The following is a 10,638-nucleotide window of genomic DNA, read 5'->3' on the forward strand; positions in this document are numbered from 1 at the left end:
GTCGGCACAACTTATTGATTGTGAACTTTAGATTAAAACTGAAGAAAATGGTAAAGGGTAGGAAATTAAGGACATAGAGCATGGATAAGTTGTAAGAACATGAGGTTGATGAGAGTTTCAGAGTGAGAATTAGGCAACTGTTGACTAGAAAAGGGGAAGAGAATACGGTAGAAAACGAATGGGAAGCTTTAAGAGATGAAATAGTGAAGGCAGTAGAGGATCAAATAAGTAAAATGACAATGCCTAGTATAAATCCTTGGATAACACAGGAGATACTGAATTTAATTTACAAAAGCAGAAAATATAAAAGTGCAGCAAGTGGAGCAGGCGAGAGGGGATACAAACTTTTAAAAACTCAAACTGACAGGACTGCAACATGGCTAAGCAGGAATGGCTAGAGAGCAGATGTTAAGATATAGAAGCATATGTCACTAGGGGAAAGGTAGATACCAAATACGGGAAAATTAAAGATGTCTTTGGAGAAAAGAGAAGCAGCTGTGTGATTATCAAGAGCTCAGATGGGAACCAGTCGTAAGCTAAGAAGGGAAAACTGGTAGAAGGAGTATATAAAGAGTCTATACCAGGGAGATGTTCTCGAAGGCAACATTACAGGAATGGAGGAGGATGTGGATGAAGATGAGATGGGAGATATGATAATAAAAGAATAATTTGGCAGAGATCTGAAAGCTCTAAGTAGAAACAAGGCCCCTGGGGTAGACAATATTCCGTCAAAACTGCTGATAGCCTTGGGAGAGCCAGTCATTACAAAATGTTTCATCTGGTGTGCAAGATGTATGAGGCAGGCGAAATACCCTCAGACTTCAAGAAGAACGTAATAATTCCAATGTCAAAGAAAGTAGTTGCTGAGAGTTGTGAAAATTGCCGAATTATCAGTGTAATAAGTCATGGTTGCAAAATACTAACACACATTCTTAACAGCAGAATGGAAAAGCTGGTAGGCGCAGACCGCGAGGGATATTAGTTTCCAGAATGAAATTTTCACTCTGCAGCGGAGTGTGCGCTGATATGAAACTTTCCTGGCAGATTAAAACTGCATATCGGACCGACACTCGAACTCGGGACCTTTTCCTTTCTCAGGCAAGTGCTCTACCAATTGAGCAATCCAAGCACAACTCACGACCCCTCCTCACAGCTTCAATTCCGCCAGTACCTCGTCTCCTACCTTTCAAACTTCACAGAAGTTCTCCTGCGAACCTTGTAAAACTAGCTTTCCTGGAAGAAAGAATACAGCGGAGACATGGCTTAGCCACGCAGTGGATCCTGACTCCGTTTGGAATACCTGTGTGATGGTCTGGATACATGTCTGCCTATTACACATTACGATCCTCTTCAACTGTCGGCGGTCTTTGTCAGTCAACAGACGAGGTCGTACTGTACGCTTCTGTGCAATACGTGTCCCTTCACGTTTCCACTTCACTATCACATAGGGAACAGAGGACTAGGGATGTTTAGGACTGTGGAAATCTCGCGTACAGACATGTGACACAAGTGACACCCAATCACCTGACCACGTTCGAAGTCCGTGAGTTCCGCGTAACGCCCCATTCTGCTCTCTCACGAAGTCTAATGACTATTGAGTTCGTTGATATAGAGTGTCTTCCCTGGTAGGTGGATCGGACCAGGCATGGCCTGCTCGTTCACCGGATCTCAACCTCTGAGAGATCTGGTTATTGGGCCTTCTCAAAGTCTCGAGTATCCAGAAGCCATTCCTGATGTGGTGTCACTGGAGCACTGTACTCATACTGCCTTTGACACGGTTCGTATGTAGCCTGGCTGATATGAAAGTGTGAGACAGGACATGCTATGGCACGTCACGCTTGCGTTGAGGCACATTGAAACCATTTTCAACACATACTGTTATTGTGGCTGCATGGTACAGAGCATATTAGACCGCAGTCTCTGTGATGTTGTATGACGGGACCAACATGACGTCATTTTGGTCGATTTTGTGCTTCAGGCGGAAATCATCAATGTATAATGACAATCCTGTTAGAGGAATATCCACAGCTGAGCATTATACCAGAGGTTGAAAACACCGCTTCAGTTGCAAAGTTCTTTTATCATCACACGACCCGTTTCGGGCTCTTATAAGCCCATCTTCAGGTGTTGTAACTTAGTGCTGTGGCCCCCGAGCACCGTGGTGGACGTGTACTAGAAACGGTGTGCTACCTATGAGCGCAGAACAGGGAGTTAGGTTTAAGTAGTTCGAAGTTCTAGGGGACTGATGACCTCAGATGTTAAGCCCCATAGTGCTCAGAGCCATTTGAACCGTAACTGATTATTTACATACTTATAGTCGTTTTCCATAACAGACAGCTAACTTCTCATTAATCAGCTTTACAACAGACTTCCTGGTATATCTGTATTTATATTTATGTATGAATGCATTAGTATTCGATATTTTTAACAATGAATGACTGTGAGACATTGCTTAACCCAGTCAGTCATAGGGGGAAAGCTAGCCGCAGGACGAAGTCATAGGTTGCGAGTAACCACTCTTGGAGCCTTGACTTACTGATTCCCTGTTGCACTTCACCAGAGGTCAGTACACCCCCCTCCCAACAGAGTTAAGATACTTAATGTAATAACTGCGAGTTACGCAGTTACGAAAAGACAGAGTAATTACAGGTTGTCCAGTATTATTTCCCTAATGACCACACACAAATGTATTAACCCTAGAAAAATGATTTACATGTGAAGAAAAACAACATAATAAACCATTGATAAACAAGTGGAAATTACTAGGACACATTACAGACATCCCCGGGTGAGCCATGTGGAACTGGGAGAACAGACAAGAAAAATCTTTATTCAAAATGGTTCAAATGGCTCTGAGCACTATGGGGCTTAACTTCTCAGGTCATCAGTCCCCTAGAACGTAGAACTACTTAAACCTAACTAACCTAAGGACATCATAAACATCCATGCCCGAGGCAGGATTCGAACCTGCGACCGTAGTAATCTTCATTCCAGACAATCTTGTTAAATGTAGCTTCCTTCGCTCAGACGGACATAATTGTACCGGTCATGCTGTATGTTAGCATAACTCCAGGATGCAAGAAGCTGATTGTTCGAACTGGACACCGTATGGGCAACTTCGCTGAGAAGTGCGAGGGCAACGATCGACCAAGATAACTACAATCCGAATTTCAAATAAAAGAAAACGTCACCGTGGTCCTGCAAAGAATCACCTGTCCCGATAAGATCCCTCAGAGAATCACAACTCCCATTCACGTCCTGTTCCCTGATTCTATCAATGACGGACGAGAGCTGCACCCACCATCGAAAAGACGTCTTCATGTGCCAGAAGCCGAGGTCTGCTCCCGTCAGAACCCTGATCTCCACTTTCGTCGGAGTCTGGCGCAATTAGCAAACATCTGTGCACTCGTATACCAGAATCTAACAGCCAGAGCACACATGTTGGTGACGGTACAGGATTGTTCTTGTAAAAGATTTAAAACCGGAAGTCCATTAAAATTTCCTTTCGGTACGCTCCTCGACGTCTCAAAGGGAGAAGAGTCCAAAAACTGCATTTTGTCCCGTCAGAACCGTAAACTCGGTCAGCCCGTGTCTCTATGCCCCAAAAATATTTCGAGGAAACATTACAGTGGATAATTCCATGCACAACAGAGAGAGAGGGGGGATGAGAGAGAGAGCTGTTTTACCCAAGCTGGCGTCAGTTCGTCGCGACAGTCTGGTAAACAGAAATGCTCAACATTCCTTTGTCCATTTGTGTCAGTAAGACTAAAAGGTCTCTAAATATAGCCGTGCGCATCTGCCTTGACGGTACCGGAGCGAACGGCCACATATCAATTTGAAAAGTCAGTTTCATCTCATAAGAGTTAAGTTCCCCAGACCTGTTCTTCAAAACTATGCCCTTTGCGAGTCTTTAGAATAGCGTCGAAGCTGCTCTGTATCGGAAACCGCAGCGCATGCCCATCTCTACATAGACTCCGTAAAAATACCCATAATTTACGGTTGGCGAGTTCTTTTGTAGGCACCAGAGATAAAGGGCGTTTCTTGTTCTGGATGCTGGTGGAATTGTACGACGAGGCACATCAGTCTTCCAAATAATAAATATTAGTTTCAATATAAAGAAGAACAGGAAAGGTTTAAACTGAACTGAAGACCGAGATCCAAGCTGAACAAAGCCAACTTAAACAAAAGATCGCAGCAGGGCAGGTTAAGTAAGAGTCATTGTCGACGTGGAGTCAAAATTGAAGAAAGAATTCAAAAAGATGTTGACAAGATAATCGGAGGTGCAAAGGCACACATAGAGAAGACAACTGAAAAGAGAACTGGGTATGTCACCCAAATGATGGGAGCAAAGGCGGCAGAAGGGGGTAGGCGAGCAGAAGAGAAGCAAGAGGACACAAAAAACGAAGTTTAAGGTTATACAGAAGCAAACCACGATAGTTGAGCAGCAAATCAGTGAAATGGATCGGTCACTACAAGAAGGGTAAAAAATGTTCTCAGGTGTGGAAATTTGAGTGAGAATTTTCAGTGTCGTTCCGAGAAAACGAAGTTCAATAGGCTAGAATTTCGAAAGGGAATTTGTGGTAGGGTTGAGGAGGAACATATCAGCATACTAAAATAAGGATAAGAAAATAGATTCGACATGTCCTTTAACGAAAGATGATTGTTAATATTGGGCAAACAACGGTCACAACCATTGTCGAAACCCTCTGGAATTTATTCTGAAGTTCATGGAGAAGATTTAGTCAACAGAAATTCAATTAATTTGATAACAGATATTCCATGGGGTCCAGAATTTTTTTTTTTTTTTTTTTTTTTTATCATCAGTCTTCTGAATGGTTTCATGCTGCCGGCCACGAGTTCCTCTCCTGTGCCAGCCTCTTCATCTTAGAGTACCACTTGCAACCTACGTTGGATGTTTTTCCATCCCTGTCTTTCTCTGCAGTTTCTGCCCTCTACAGCTCCCTCTAGTACCATAAAAGTCATTCCCGGATGTCTTAACATATGTCCTGTCATTTTTTCCCTTCTCCTTATGAGTGTTTTCCACATACTCCTTTCCTCCTCGATTCTGCAGCAGAACCTCCTCATTCCTTACCTTATCAGTCCACCTAATTTTCAACATTCGTCTGTAGCACCATATCTATAATACTTCGATTCTCTTCCCTTTTAGTTTTTCCGCTGTCCACGTTTCACTGCCATACAACGCCGTGCCCCAAACGTACATTCTCCGAACTTTCTTCCTCAAATTAAGGCCTATGTTTGATCCTAACAGTTTGATACTAGTAGACTTCTCTTGGCCAGAAATGTCCATTTTTTCTTCACTAGTCTGTTTTTGCTATCCTTCTAGCTCCGTCCGTTATTGGTTATTTTGCTGCCTTAGTAGCAGAATTTGTTAACTTCATCTATTTCGTGACCATCAGTCCTGATGTTACGTTTCTCGCTGTTCGCATTTATGCTACTTCTCATTACTATCGTCTTTCTTCGATTTACTTTCAATCCATATTCTGTTCTCACTAGACTGTTCATTCCATTCAGAAGATCATGTAATTCTTCACCACTTTCACTGAAGATAGCAATGTCATCAGTGAACCGTGTCATTGACATCCTTTCACATTGAATCTTAATTCCACTCGTCAACCTTTCTTTTAATTCCATCATTGCTTCTTCGATACGCAAGTTGAATAGTAAGGGTGAATGAATACGTCCCTGTCTTACACCCTTTTCAATCCGAGCACCTCGTCCTTGGTCGTTCAGTCCAATTATTCCCTCTTGGCTCTTGTACATAATGCACATTACCCCTCTCTCCCTATAGCTTACCCCCTACTTTTCTCACAGTTTCGAACATCTTGCACCATTTTACATTGTCGAACGTTTTTTCCAGGTCGACAAATCCTATAAACATATCTTGATTTTCCTTTAGCCTTGTTTTCATTGTCAATCACAATGTCAGAATTACCTCTCTGCTGCCTTTACCTTTCCTAGAGGCAAACTGATCATCACCTAACACATCCTCAAATTTCTTATCCATTCTTCGGTATATTATTCCTGTAAGCAACTTGGATGCATGAGCGGTTAAGGTGACTGAGCGATAAATCTGGCACTTCTCAGCCCTTGCAGTCTTCGAAATTGTGTGAAAGTCAGATGGTATGTCCTCAGACTCACACATTCTACACACCAACGTGAATAGTCGTCGTTTTGTTGTCCCTTCCCCCAATGATTTTAGAAATACTAACGGGATGTTATCTATCCCTTTTGCCTTCTTTTATCTTAAGTGCTCCAAAGCTCTTTTAAATTCTGATTCTCATACTGTATCCGCTACCTCTTGTAAATCGGCTCCTGTTTCTTCTATCACATCAGACAAATCTTCCCCCTCACAGAGGCCTTCAGTGTACTCTTTCCAGGTATCCGCTGTCTCCTCCACATTTAAATGTGAAATTCCCGCTACATTCTTAATGTTAGCACCTCTGCTTTTAATTTGACCGAAGGTTGTTTTGACTTCCAATATTCCGAGTCACTTACACTGACAATCATTTCTTTTTAGGTTTCTGTGCATTTTTCATGCAGTCATTTCGTCTTAGCTTCCCTACACTTCCTATTTAGTTCATTCCTCAACGACTTGTATTTTTGTATTCCTGAATATCCCTGAACATATCTGAACTCCCTTCTTTCATAGATTAACTGAAGTATTTCTTCTGTTACCCATGGTTTCTTTGCAGTTACCGTCTTTGTACCTATGTTTTCCTTCCAAGTTTGTGATTGCCCTTTTTAGAGATGTACATTCCTCTTCAACTGTACTGCCTACCTAGCTATTCCAATAGCTGTATCTATCGCTTTAAAGAACTTCAAGGGTATTCCGGCATTCCTTAGTATTTCCGTATCTCACTTCTTTGCGTATTGATTCTTCCTGACTAATCTCTTAAATTTCAGCCTACTCTTTATAACTACTACATTGTGATCTGAGTCTATATCTGCACCTGGGTACGCCTTACAATCCAGTGTCTGATTTCGGAATCTCTGTCTGACCATGATGTAAGTCTTAACGTATCGCCCGGTCTTTTGTAATTATAACTCCTCCTCTTGTGATTCTTGAACAGAGTATTCTCTATTACTAGCTGAAATTTATTACTGTGCTGGAAGTATGTGCGCACAGTGCGATAACGTACTTAGAAAATTACATTATACAGACCAGTTTGAGAACGGTAAGCCAAAATTTACAGTTTTATGCAGAAGTCAGTGGAATGAATCACGCATTAACAAGCGATCTAAATGATCGAGGAAGGCGTAACCACAGAAGGAGAAGAAGAAAGACAAAAGAGGTGAATGGATTAAAAACCCGAACCGACAAGAAAACTAAGAAACATATGTGATGGCCCACACTTATTTGAAACGACAACCGGGACAAACTATTTGTTATGGGCATCACGGACACACATAGGTATGAAGACCAGACACTAGGAGAAATAGTTATTTACAAAAACTGACACCAACATAGAGTGATTGGTGAAGTAAGGAAAGTATAGACAATGTTTACAGACTGAGAGGTCAACAAACACATGAAGGGGTTGGAAGTTGTAGACAGAGAAGACGCCTCTTTCAAAGAGGCACCTAGCAGTGGAGTAGCGAAGCTGAAGCCAGGCGAGACGATGTCATTCAATAAACACGAAGCAAAATACTGCGTGGGTAGTAATAGATACATCAATAAATACTACGATCCATGGGGGCAGAGTTGTGCGCATATCGGCCCTTTAGAGCAAGCGAGAATGCAGACGAATGCAGATTTTAGGGATGGAAGTCGATTACCCAAAACTCTAAATGCAGATGGAATTAGGAAATAGTTAGTTAGATAATTAAACGTGAAAAAATATAAGAGTTGAAGTTAATGTTGAAATATCAGGAGGAAGGAATGAAGGAATACATCAATCAGCTGTGTAGTGAGAACAATAAGGATGAGGCAGAGGAACTGTGAGAGGAAGACGATTATGTTGTGGAAAGAGGAAGAAGAGAATCTGGAGAGTGAGATGGAGACAGTGAGCACTGAAGAGAGGAAGGAGGGTAACGAAGAGAAAATGAAGACGATACAAACAGTGAAGAAGAAGAGGACTTCGGTGAACTGTAAGATGAGCAGAAGAAGTGGGAAGAGAAGAAAAACAAAAATGAAGGCAGTGAGAGGTAATGGGGGGAAGGAAGATAAAAAAGACGAAATAGAGGATGTTTTAGATCTAGAAGAGGAGAAGGCGAAGCAATGGAGGCACAGTAGCTCGGCAGATGCAAAGGAAGAAGAATACGATGCAATGATTGGATTAATAGAGAATTGTGTCAGTTGGAAGGAGAGGGTAATGTTTGAAACCTCAAGTATAGAGCTAATGGAAGATGAATATTTTACTTTATTTGGCATACGATCAAACTTGTAAGAATGTTTCATTGGAGACGAAGGAGAAGTATAGTTTAGAGTTATCCACGTACCAAACAAGGAACCAGTGGATGTACTGCAGCTAGTCTCGAAAAACAGATGGATAAATGAGAAGAACTGACAAACCAGGAATTTCAATGACGAGTGCACGTGAAGAAGCTGAAAAGTGTTAAAAGAAGATGAGAGGAATGGGGAGGCAAGTGATAGTTTTCAGCCTCTATTAGGAATATGAATGGTGGAATTTTGAAGACTAATTTATTGACAAAGGCAGCCTATCTCGAATATATTGTTTCAGCATAATACAATAAACTATAAACTATTCTGTATCCAAAATCAGAGTAAAAAACCTCACTGGAACTTTAACCAAAAAATTATTCATACAGCAACTTACTGACGGTTGAGAAAATATGTCTGAAATTGTACAATAGTTTGAAGGGATTTTATTTATGCTCAATTGCAATTTGACATCCAGGTGCTAGCAAGAACCTCTGCTGAAAGAGATTCAGAAGTATGCAGCTTTCTTATTTGATGGAAAATGTTACCCATTTAATGTTGTGCTCTTTGGAATTAATTTATCTATGTCAGTCTTTATCGGAGTCTTGGATGCTGTTTTTGAAGCCTAGTTAAGTTTAAAATTATTCAAAATTCAAATCTATGTAGACAATCTGTTGATAGTGACAGGACAATGGGAGATGTCTGTCAGATACTTGAAGAGCTATTTAGAATACTTATTAGAGCAGGAATGATGCTGCAAAAACGAAATCAGACTTTTTGAAAGAAACGATAAAGTTCTTGGGGCTTTACATTTGGCATCGGGAGAAAACTGGATATGGAAAAGACAAGAGCAACCAGGGAAGCACCTTCTCCAATAGACAAAAATCAGTTAAAAGCACTATTCGGAATGTGGAAATTTTATCACAAGTTCATATAGGATCAAGCATTCAACGACCCAAAAGTAGCAACACTGGGTAAGGAAACAACATCTGGATACTGATTGCTGAACCCCAGCAAGCATTTGAAAAGCCCAAGAAAATGTTAACTAACGCCATACCATTTAGCTACCCTAATATAAATGTACCATTTTATCTAGCACCAGGCGCTAGTGGCCATGGGATAGGTCGAAATCTATTCCAAGAAACAGAAGAGAACGGGAAGAAATAACAGAAAACAATGGTCTTCACCAGTCGTGGTCTGACGAACTATGAAATGAGTTACGGCATAACTGAAAAGGGAGCTCTAGCAACTACTGGGGTTTGCAGAAGTTCATCTACTACGATTGAGGAGATCGAACAATAGTCATCACTGATCATAAGGCATTAATATACAGGTTGTACATAAAGTCTGGGAACACATTCAATCATTTAGTGCATAAGAACTAAACATTGTACAGATGTCATACATATTGAATTTTGAAGAGAAACTCTGATTTATTTACTTTTTTTACAAATTTTCGGCATGCACGATACACAGATTTCTTTGGATTCCTTATGAATGTGTCTCGCACGCACTCCACATTCACTTCACTCACCCTGGGACGTCCGCTTCTCTTTTCCGGGCACAAGCAACCTGTAGTAACGAATTTGTTGTGCCAGTGGTAAATGGCCTTCCTTGTTGGTACCTTCTTACCGTACGTGGTTCTAAACATCCGTTAAACAGCTGCAGAACACTTAACTCCAACAGAAAGCTCGCTCCGCACCTGAAGTCGCCATGTTTGCGACTAGCAGTGACTACCGGCAAATTACTAAACTACGCCGTGGTGGTGTGAAAAAAAAATCTTTCAGGGTTTCTCTTCAAAATGACATATGTATGATGTCTGTACAATGTTTGGTTCTTGTGCAATAAATAATTGAAAGTGTTCCAAGACTTTATGTACACCCTGTATATGAAGGAATACCAATTTTTACATGATAAATCGAGTATTGTTTCTGCAGCATTTTCATATCAAAATTAAATATGCGCAGGTAGAACACAATGTGATACCTGGTACACTTTCCAGAATGCCTATAGGTACATAACGGGGAGACAATGCGTTCAGTGTCAAAGGAGAATTCAAAACCATGTATATCATAGAAAATTAATAGGAAATAGAGGTAAGAAGAATTTGTAAGGAATTACACCTATTACAGGAGGAGAATCCTTACTTGAGAATGATACAACACAGAATTCAGCAGGAAGACCATAAACTACTGAGACACTACCTCATTCATTGACAAATCTTATTTACGAGAAGA

This window comes from Schistocerca gregaria, chromosome 3 (genome assembly GCF_023897955.1).
Source record: "Schistocerca gregaria isolate iqSchGreg1 chromosome 3, iqSchGreg1.2, whole genome shotgun sequence".
Classification (NCBI taxonomy): domain Eukaryota; kingdom Metazoa; phylum Arthropoda; class Insecta; order Orthoptera; family Acrididae; genus Schistocerca; species Schistocerca gregaria.